The sequence below is a fragment of the Eurosta solidaginis genome, chromosome 2, assembly GCF_040869045.1.
Source record: "Eurosta solidaginis isolate ZX-2024a chromosome 2, ASM4086904v1, whole genome shotgun sequence".
NCBI classification, from domain to species: Eukaryota; Metazoa; Arthropoda; class Insecta; order Diptera; family Tephritidae; genus Eurosta; species Eurosta solidaginis.
Window position 1 is genome coordinate 152,516,311 of NC_090320.1, and position 12,029 is coordinate 152,528,339.

The window sequence follows — 12,029 nt, forward strand, 5'->3', positions numbered from 1 at the left end:
GCGTAGGGCGGACGAAGATCACGCCATAATCAAGCTGAAAGAACACTCCAAGATGGTACGATTCGCTGGCTGAGGAGAAGCAAGATCCGACCTAGTTGGATAAGTTTTCTATACATGAAATGTAAATACCTTAATTTTGAAATGTAAATTTAAAATGTAATATAAAAATGTACATATGTATATACCTTAATCTTGAAATATAAATTTAAAATGAATTTCGTACTTGCAATGTAAATTTAAACACAAATGAAATGTACACATTATTGTTGAAAAAAGAGAAGGAAAAAAAATCAATCATAATAATAAAAACATCAACGAACACATATACACACATGTCGGCCGAGCCATCGGATTCAACGGATGGTCAAACATACCTGGGCTCTGCCCATGGTAGTTCAGGCCCCGCGGAAAAACCCTAGAATGCCACAACCTTTCGTCCGCCGAAGTAGGAGGGGGACTGTAACGTAGCAAATGCTACGCCACAATATCTATTTCCCATTTAGCGCCCACCCTTAACATTATATTTTCCATTTACTGCCCGCCCCTAATATTGTATGTACCGACATACATATACATACTGGCCCAACAACCATCGCGCAAGCACAAGGCACGCCAGCGATGGTGAACGCACAATGCTTGGGAATTTTCATTCGTGCGCGCTGTGCGCGACAATGCGAGCATAATTCCCAATGTGTTCATAGTTGCATATGAATAAAATGATTTTTCGGAATACACCAGGCAAACTTCGCCGCAGGTAAGTGAAGTGCGTGCCGTCCGCCATTGGCGATCACCAAGGGGTGCCCTTTGGGTTAGGAGGGTGCGTTACAAGGTCGGTTCCACCGATGGTACGCCCCCCTGCCTATCGGACGCCCTGTCAGTTTACCCACATTTCCGGTGAGTAAGACGGGATTTACACCCCATATTACTCACTGGAGAGGTAATGCACGAGCAGCTTTCTCGGGTAGAAGGGAAACCCGTCCCAACGCCAGTGGCGGGGCGGATTCCCCCACTACCCTGGCAGACTGCCCGAGCCAATATAAATATATTCTAGGGACTCCCTTTGGGTCGACGGGGGAGAAAGTTAGAAGGTCGGTTCTGCCGATGGTACTCCCCCCCCCCGGCCTATGGGATAACCCTAACACATATTCCAGGGATTCCCTTTGGTCGACGGGGGGTAAAGTTACAAGGTCGGTCCTGCCGATGGTACTTCCCGTCGCGGCCTATTGGGCAACCCTAATATTTTGTCATCATCTCCTCTGAGTAAGACGGGGCTCACCCCCGCCCCCCCCCTCTTACTCAGGGGAAGGGTAATGCACGGATATACGGATATACGGCTCAGGTAAGAGGGGAACTCGTCCCAACGCCGCGGCGGGACAAACTCCCCTATTACCCTAGCCGAATACCCGAGCCAATATATTGTAGTTAGTCCAATTAGTCAGTAAACTCTCACTAATCGACATTTCGCCGTAGGTACCATCATCACCACGATCCCGATCCTCGGACATCCCATCCCGAAGTCTAGCCACTCGTCGTCATAGCTATTTGGTGAGAGCCACCGTCACTCAGTACTCTTTCTTCAGGCGTGATCCTAACTACCGCCGTCATTACTACCGCCGTTAGCACTCCTTAGCGAGAGCCACCGTCGTCTTCACTATCTCAGCCTCCGCTTAGCTAGCACTCTATCTCCCTCTCTCCGTGGAGAGCCGTCGTCCTTGGGTTACACTATATTGTCAGCGACACTACCTAGTGAACATCTCTCTCTCTCTCTCTCTCTCCTGGATTCAAGGTTGTGGATATTTTAGCCTGAGAGCCGCGTGTGTATGTGCGTTCGAAATAAAAACACTAATTTACTGTGTATTGATTTAGGTGGGGGAAGTGGGACCTCCATCCGACTCTGGATTGACTTGAGCATACCTCAGCCTTTGACCAAACCCACCTCGTAAATGGAGCACCAACACTGAAGGAACGGGTTCATCGAACACACAACCAACAATCAATACCAAGATAAGCGAAACCACCACCACCGCGCTGAACGTCGACTCTCTAGGCTGGATTTACCTGCTGAATAAGGAGAGGCTAATCGCAGAATGCAAACGCTACCGAATCTAAACCGAAGGACATACCGTCGCCGAATTGCGCAGCACACAGAGCGTACGTCAGAGACCAACGAGGGCGTAAATAAACAGAAAATCTTTTGAGAGAGGTAGAGATGGAGATCGCCGCCGAAGAGGCCAGGCCAGTCACATCTACGCAAAACACCACGCCGGCCGTCACAATCAAAGCAATATCCCCCCCAGTGCGAGCAGGGCGGCATAAGTAACACGGAAGTCATGAACACAGTTCGCCGCTGCGATGTACATTACGCTGGAGGCGACACATTATACGACTTCCTGAAAAGGATTGGGGAACTGGCAGAATGCTATCTGATTAAGCCAGATCAACTCCTCAAAACCCTTCCAGAAATACTGCGTGGCAAAGCCCTTCAATGGTTCCGCATACAAAAACAACAACTACACACATGGGCTGACTTCCGCTCTGAAGCCGGAAAATTCTTTTTGCCGAAGCGACACATTAGCCAGCTAGAGGGCGCTATCCGCCAAAGAAAACAGATGAGCAGAGAAAAGGCCAAGGACTATATCCCCGCTCTCCAGACGATGATTCGCCGCCACCCGACTTTGTGCAAAGAAGATCATCTAGAACGCATATACGACGGACTACGGGTGGAGTATCGACTTTTTGTGAAGCGGGGCGAGTTCCAAACGATAGAGCAGCTTATGGAGCTCACCGGCGAGTACGAGCTACTGCGGAGCGAAGAAGCCAAACAGAGCCGACTGTTAGCACATAGCTTAAGCACAGTAGTAATCGAGGAGCAGATTGATCAAATAACGCACTCCCTGTCCACACTCACTGACCGTTACGATGCAAGAAACACCTACAACGCGGACAGCGCCGTTTCCATTGCACCAACAAAAGACGACTTTTTTGTTCTAGATGCGGCCGAGACGGAACGCTCTCCAGGGATTGTGCATGCTACGGAATGAACCGAAATAATCCGATAACACCCGCACTATTATCATCCGTAGCCAAAGGGAAGGGGAACGATCGAAGGTTTTTACATACAGGTGTCCATCGAAGGATTGATGTGCCGCTCCCTGATCGATACTGGGGCCACCGTGACATACATCAATGAAGCCGTGAGAAGGCATCTGGAACAACGAAAGATTCCACCGTTATCCAATCGTCGCAACGTGCAACTCGCCGACCAATCATGCATTGCGAGTACCCACTCCTACCCGGTCAAGGTCAAATTCAATGGTCAAACAGCTAGTACGTTGGTATCTGTTATCCCTAATTTGGCCGAGAGTGTTATCCTGGGTATGGGCTTTTTGGCAAAGCGCAACTTTACCGTCTCACTGGATGGAAAGCCCCTTACCTCAACCGGTCCAACGAAGGCAAACTTACCCGTAACCCTGCATTACATAAGGGAAGCGGAACACCTCAACGAAGAGCAAAAGAGAGAACACCTAGAGCTCATAGAAACACATAAAAAAGCATGCACACACCTAAAGGGGTTAAACACTGCCGCAGAACACAGATACAACACACCTGTTATTGCTACCGCAATATAATTTACAATTTTACTTCATGCTAATGGGGTGCACTCTAATTTATCTTTATACAAATGCAACTTTGGATCATTTATATTTCTTACATACGTATACATATTCATGAATTCTCACTTAAATATTCGAATCCTCTCATTTTCTCATATTGTAGCGCACATATGTACGTGTATACATCCCCATTTGCCTGTAAATATATTCCGTTAGAGTTAAACTGAATTGATTCGAAGAACTGTGCAAATTATAACATTCAGAAATTGACACCGCCGAGAAAACATCAAATTTTAATATTGTCAAATAAATCCATTAATAGCAAGTAATACTTATTTCCTTTGAGTTTCATTTGCTAGGATTAGTCGCTACATTTGTTTAAAATTTGTTTTCTCGGTGTCATTTACAAAATGCCGCTTACAAGAAACGCAAGAAAGCTAACAGGAAGCTCAGAATCCATAAGTGAACACTCGGACGCGGAAGAACAACAGGGACAAGATAAGGATGAAGCACAACAAGAAGCTGCAGGTGGAAGTCATCCAGTAGCGTTTCCTGCTGATCAAATAGCGTTATTGGTGTCCAGCATTAAATCGCTTCGTGAATGTGTCGAGGAGTTGCGAATTGACGCCACCCGTAGTAAGCATGTGGTCGGAGACAGCTCTGCCAACGCTGTTCGGTCCGACAATGCTCAGCCACCGCTACAAACGTCACCGCAAACGCAATCGTCAACAGAGCAGCTACACCCGCATGTTGTTCAGCAGCCAGCACCGACACAGCAGCCACTATCGTCGACGTTCTTAACAACACAAACACAGCAATCTTCGTCGTCAACCCATATGCCAACTTATTCGACGTCACAATTCCAGCAGCCGCTGCCGTCATCAACGTATTTAACATCGCAGAGACATCTGCTTTCGTCATCAATACATATACCACCACAAATACAACAGCCTTTGTATGTTGTTCAGCAGCCAGCACCGACACAGCAGCCACTATCGTCGACGTTCTTAACAACACAAACACAGCAATCTTCGTCGTCAACCCATATGCCAACTTATTCGACGTCACAATTCCAGCAGCCGCTGCCGTCATCAACGTATTTAACATCGCAGAGACATCTGCTTTCGTCATCAATACATATACCACCACAAATACAACAGCCTTTGTCATCTACATATTTGCCAACACGAATGCTGCCAACGCAAACATTCAATACAGGTACGTTAACATTTATGGACAATTCTGCCGCCAAGCTTTTTCCGTTGCCAAATTTTGATGGTAATCCGGAAGACTGGCCACTTTTCTTAGCCAGTTATAATGACACAACCATGGAGTTTCAATATAGTAACAGACAAAATCTGATGCGCCTTCACAAAGCCTTGCAAGGCGCCGCGAAACTAGCAGTTACGTCGCTGCTAATATATCCCGAAGATGTGCCAAAGGTTATTCAAGAACTTGAGTTTAACTTTGGTCGCCCTGAGTTATTAATAAAAGCCCAATTACAGAGGGTACAGAGGTTTACATCTATAGATGAGAGTCGGTTAGATCAGATTTTAGATTTTGCTAACCGCACTAGAAATATGGTTGCATTTTTTAAGTCGGCAAGATGTGCTCATCATCTAATGACTCCTACATTGCTTGAGTGTTTAGCTGCGAAATTGCCTCCATCGAAGCAATACGAGTGGAGTCAGCGCGCGGCAGGTATTACCCCCTTTGCTACCGTAGAAAATTTTGCGGAATGGCTTAGTGAAATTGCCAAATTCGTGTCATTGTTGCCAGGTGTGTCGGATGTATCGCTCCGCTCCATCCAAGCCAACGTTACGCAGGCAGCGTCGACTACGCAGTCAAAGAGCGTTATTCGTTCTAGTGCAAATAATGCACGTCGTGTATTGCATAACAAAGAAGTGCAGCCGGAAACGAAGGGTGTATGTTTAAAATGTAGTCAGCCTCATAAAATAGGTGAATGTAAACAATTTCTTTCGCTTGATCTCCCAACAAAATGGAGCTTTGTCAAAAATAATCATTTGTGTTTGGTTGCTTGCGCAAAGGCCATAGTTTAGGCAATTGCCGCCAACGTAAAGAATGTACGGTTGATGGTTGTAAGCGCATGCATCACACGTCGCTACATCAAAGTGCATCCGAATCCGCTCCCGTGGCCACCGAAGAGGTAGAACGTGTTTTAAACTGTTCCTCTGATGGGCAGTCGACACTTTTTAAAATCGTGCCCATCACATTATACGGTCCAAACGGAAAGTTGTCTGCATACGCAATGTTCGACGAAGGGTCGTCAATCACGTTATTAGAAGAAAGTATTGCCAACCAATTAGGTCTTCGTGGTAGGACCATGCCACTTACATTGCAGTGGTATGGCGAAAGTCAAGTCAAAGAACAGTCCAGAGAAGTATCGGTTGCCATTAGGGGTAGTACAACAGAGTTTTATCTTAAAAAAGTACATACAGTCAAGTCACTGAATTTGCCAAATCAAACTTTTGATAAACAACAATTTGCACATTTGCAGTCTTTGCCAATAAAAAGTTATACAAACGTTAAGCCGGTATTGTTGTTAGGTCTGGACAATAGTTACCTTGGTATAGGTGACAGCACGGCAGAGGCAGGTCCCAAGCAACCAATTGCTACAGCCACGCGATTGGGGTGGGTGGTGTATGGACCCCGCCAACATAAGCAAGTTTCGCAAGCAAGAGTGTTGCACGTTCGTCAGTCACAGTCATTACAAGAGTTGCATAGGTTAGTGCAAGAGCACTATTCGGTAGAGAACTTTGGGGTACGTAGTACGAACGTCGTGATGGTGTCAGATGATGACCGTAGAGCAAGGGCCATTTTACAAAACACCACCAAAGAAATTGGTAAAAAATACGAAGTAGGTTTGTTATGGCGAAGTGATACAACAATACTACCGCCTAGTTTTGATATGGCTTGTCATCGTTTAAAAAATCTGGAGACACGAATGCTCAAGGATGTTAGTTTTGCTGAGAGATATAAAAACGAGATAGACGCGTATATAAGTAAAGGTTACGCCCGGCCATTGCGACAGGAAGAAAGGTTAAAGTCAAGAGCTACTACCTGGTATTTGCCGCATTTTGGGGTGGTTAATCCCCATAAACCAAACAAATTACGTATTGTTTTCGACGCCGCGGCCGCCACCTCCAATGTTTCCTTAAATTCAGTTTTGTTAAAAGGTCCTGACCATGCGAAACCACTCATTTCCATTATTCACAAATTCCGGCAGGGTGTCGTGGCAGTAGCAGCCGACATTCAAGAGATGTTTTTGCAGGTGAAAATAAGAGATGACGATCAAAGTTCGCACCGATTTTTGTGGCGGAACGGTGATCCGACAAAGCCGATTCAGACATATGTAATGTCGTCAATGATTTTCGGAGCAATTTGTTCTCCATGCTATGCCGAATTTGTTAAAAATACAAACGCTGCCAGGTTTAAGTCAACCATGCCACAGGGTTCCGCAGCCGTAATCCACAATATGTATGTCGGTGATTTAGTAATCAGCTTTAACGATCCCACTGAAGCCGAGAAAGTCGTTAAAGAAGCCATTGTCATTAGTTTAGCCGCTGGTTTCAAATTACGAAACTTTTTGTCAAACGATAAGGCACTTCAAAGTATACTATGTGGTGAAATAGAGACGCCGATGACGTTCGTGAACATGGAGCACGAGCCTACTGTAGATAAGGTCTTGGGTATGTTTTGGAACACACTCAATGATTCTTTCGAATTCCACATCAAATTTCATAAAATTGCTCGAGATGTGTTGAGCGGTAACCGTCCACCAACGAAGCGTGAACTTTTAGGTATCGTAATGGCAATTTACGATATATTTGGACTTTTAGCCAATGTTACCATTTACATGAAGCTGCTTCTACAATCACTCTGGAAATGTCAAACGCAGTGGGACGATCCACTACCACAACAGCTCAATCACCAATGGATATCATGGTGGGAAAGTTTTCAAAATGTGTCGTCATTTTCCGTACCAAGGTGCTACTCACCCGTACTAATGTCAGCTGATAAAATCCAGCTGCACGTGTTCGTCGACGCTAGCTCAAGTGCATATGCAGCCGTTGCCTATTTGCGTATGTGCAAAGATAGTATACTTGATGTCGTCTTTGTTGCATCTAAAGCACGATGCGCTCCGCTGAAAGGTATGACGGTACCTCGTCTAGAGCTTCTGGCAGCTGTCTTAGGGTGCCGTTTGTCAAAATCCGTACAAGATTGCCATGAATTTAACATTGATAAAATCGTTTATTGGAGTGACTCTAAAACAGTGCTGTTGTGGATCAGGTCAACCACACGGGAGTATAAACAATTTGTCGCATGCAGAGTAGCTGAAATTCTTGCTTTAACAGAGCCGTGTCAGTGGAGGTGGGTACCAACATCGCTAAATGTGGCTGACGATGCCACACGAGGTAAACATGTGTCAGAAATTAATCCAAACGGTAGATGGATAAAGGGACCAGACTTTTTACGATCCGTAGAGGAAGAATGGCCGCCAGAACCCGCTGATTTCACATCCGATAAATGCGCCAACGAAGAGAAAAAGAACATTATGTTACTCATGTTGCCAAAAGATGAGTATATCTTGAATTTAAATACATTTTCATCTTTCTTTAAGGTACTAAGAGTCATGGGTTGGGTACTGAGATTTATACACAACGTCAAAAGTTTTCAACGACGTACAGGGGAACTGAAACCTTTCGAAATTGCTGAATCAGAAAATGCCATATGTCATCGTATCCAGGAGGAAGAATTCGCTGCCGAACTTCTCCAATTGCAATCCAAACAAAGAGTCGATAAGACCAGTCACATTTACGGACTAACTCCATTTCTTGATGCCGATGGGTTAATAAAGGTCAACGGTCGTATCGATGCAGCATTTTGTATCCCAATATCAGCTCGTCGTCCAGTTATATTGCCCCAAAATCACCATTTCACTCGCTTGATCGTTGATCATTTCCATAAAATGTTTCACCACCAAAACGACAACTTAACCATAAACGAAGTCAGACAAAAGTACTGGGCACCGCACATCCGCTCGGTATTGAAGTCCGTAAAAAGATCATGTCCAACGTGCAAAATGAACGCCGCAAAGCCTAATACGCCAATGATGGGACAATTGCCAATCGACCGTTTAACGCCATATACTCGCCCTTTTAGTTACACAGGGGTCGATTATTGTGGTCCATTCCAAATAGCCATTGGTCGACGACGTGAAAAACGTTGGTCGCTCTATTCACTTGTCTCACCGTGCGAGCTATACATCTGGAGGTGGCAGAAGATTTGTCTACCGATTCATTTCTGATATGTTTATGAAACTTTGTCAACAGAAGGGGAACGCCAATCCTAATTAGAAGTGACAACGGTACTAATTTTGTTGGCGCCCAGAAAATCCTGCAATCCGGGAACAGCCTATTTGATTTCAACAGGATCGAACAAAAGTGTACGAAGCGTGGCATCAATCGCCAATCCATCAGCTGGCGGGTGCTGGGAAAGGTTAGTAAAACGTCTGCTCTACCACGTCCTAAAAAAAGTGTCATCACGTTTGGAAACCTTTAGAAGTACGCTCATCGAAGCGGAAAACATATTAAAAAGTCGCCCTCTTACGGAGGTTCCCGTATCTCCGAATGACCCGAAGCCGTTAACCCCAAACCACTTCCTATTGGGTAGCCTTAATTCTACTCAAACGCCGGATGTCGAGGAAGAACATACATGTCTACGAAAACAATACAGAATATCGCAAGCTTTAAAAGACAAATTATGGAAGAAATGGGTAAGAGAATATTTGCCATCATTACTACGCCGACCCAGATGGAGAGAGAAGGTGGAACCTTTAAAGCCAGGCCAGGTTGTCATCGTTTGCGATTCTGGTCTACCCCATAGCCAATGGATAAAAGGTATAATAAAAGACGTAGTCACTGCTAAAGACGGCCAAGTTAGAACCGCATTAGTACAAACCAGCCAGGGCGTATTACGACGACCAGCTAATAAGCTAGCCGCATTTGATGTTTGTGAATCCTCTTAGTGATTCACCTGGAGGTGGAATGTTATTGCTACCGCAATATAATTTACAATTTTACCTCTACTTTTTTTTTTTAATGGGGTGCACCCTAATTTATCTTTATACAAATGCAACTTTGGATCATTTATATTTCTTACATACGTATACATATTCATGAATTCTCACTTAAATATTCCAATCCTCTCATTTGCTCATATTATAGCGCACATATGTACGTGTATACATCCTCATTTGCCTGTAAATATATTCCGTTAGAGTTAAAATGAATTGATTCGAAGAACTGTGCAAATTATAACATTCACAAATTGACACCGCCGAGAAAACATCAAATTTTAATATTGTCAAATAAATCCATTAGTAGCAAGTAATACTTATTTCCTTTGAGTTTTATTTGCTAGGATTAGTCGCTACAACACCACTAAAACAACGTTATTACCCGGCCATCCTCCTCAGCGATAATGGTGAGCAACTCGTCACTAACGCCCCGGCAACGATCCTGAGGGATAATAACATCACCCACCGATTTACTGTAGCGTATGCCTCTCACAAAAATCCTATCGAACGGGTTATCAAAACAAGGGTGGCACACGTACGAAACAAGACCAACGGGACTGGCACTACCAGAAACCAATACACACATCAACCGCCGAAATAAATTTTAACCGCAACGTCGTCGGGCCGAGAGAAGCACGAATAAAAGATGCCATGCCCGAAGAACCGCCTCCATTCGACGCAGTACCGTTGCCGCTAAATAAGCCACGAATACTGGACGTTAAGACATTCTGGGGCCCGCCATTAATAGCCGGCCATCTAAACGCCATTGTATGCGACAAACCAACCACTGGTGACACTATACGGTATGCACCAACCCGAGAGCCACACGATACTGCTAATGGAAACCACGCCCCAGACTTCTGCGCCCGGACTATCGCAAAAGGGTGTAACACGGCGCGTAGGGTGGACGAAGATCACGCCATAATCAAGCTGAAAGAACACTCCAAGATGGTACGATTCGCTGGCTGAGGAGAAGCAAGATTCGACCTAGTTTGATACGTTTTCTATACATGAAATTTAAATACCTTAATTTTGAAATGTAAATTTAAAATCTAATATAAAAATGTACATATGTATATACCTTAATCGTGAAATGTAAATTTAAAATGAATTTCGTACTTGCAATGTAAATTTAAACACAAATGAAATGTGCACATTATTGTTGAAAAAAGAGAAGGAAAAAAAAATCAATCATAATAATAAAAACATCAGCGATGGTCAAGCATACCTGGGCTCTGCCCATGGTAGTTCAGGCCCCGCGCAAAAACCCTAGAATGCCACAACATTTCGTCCGCCGAAATAGGAGGGGGACTGTAACGTAGCAAATGCTACGCCACAATATCTATTTCCCATTTAGCGCCCACCCTTAACATTATATTTTCCATTTACTGCCCGCCCCTAATATTGTATGTACCGACATACATATACATACTGGCCCAACAACCATCGCGCAAACACAAGGCACGCCAGCGATGGTGAACGCACAATGCTTGGGAATTTTCATTCTTGCGCGCTGTGCGCGACAATGCGAGCATAATTCCCAATGTGTTCATAGTTGCATATGAATAAAATGATTTGTCGGAATACACCAGGCACACTTCGCCGTAGGTAAGTGAAGTGCGTGCCGTCCGCCATAGGCGATCGACAAGGGGTGCCCTTTGGGTTAGGAGGGTGCGTTGCATGGTCGGTTCCACCGATGGTACGCCCCCCCGCCTATCGGACGCCCTGTCGGTTTACCCACATTTCCGGTGAGTAAGACGGGATTTACACCCCTTATTGCTCAATGGAGAGGTAATGCACGAGCAGCTTTCTCGGGTAGAAAGGAAACCCGTCCCAACACCAGTGGCGGGGCGGATTCCCCCACTACCCTGGCAGACTGCAAGAGCCAATATAAATATATTCTAGGGACTCCCTTTGGGTCGACGGCGGATAAAGTTAGAAGGTCGGTTCTTCCGATGGTACCCCCCCCCCCCCCCGGCCTATTGGGCAACCCTAACACATATTCCAGGGACTCCCTTTGGTCGACGGAGGGTAAAGTTACAAGGTCGGTCCTGCCGATGGTACTTCCCGTGCCGGCCTATTGGGCAACCCTAATATTTTGTCATCATCTCCTCTGAGTAAGACGGGGCTCACCCCCCCCCCCCCCCCCTATTACTCAGGGGAAGGGTAGTGCACGGATATACGGCTCAGGTAAGAGGGGAACACGTCCCAACGCCTGCGGCGTGACAAACTCCCCTATTACCCTAGCCGAATACCCGAGCCAATATATTGTAGTTAGTCCAATTAGTCAGTAAACTCTCACTAATCCACACTTC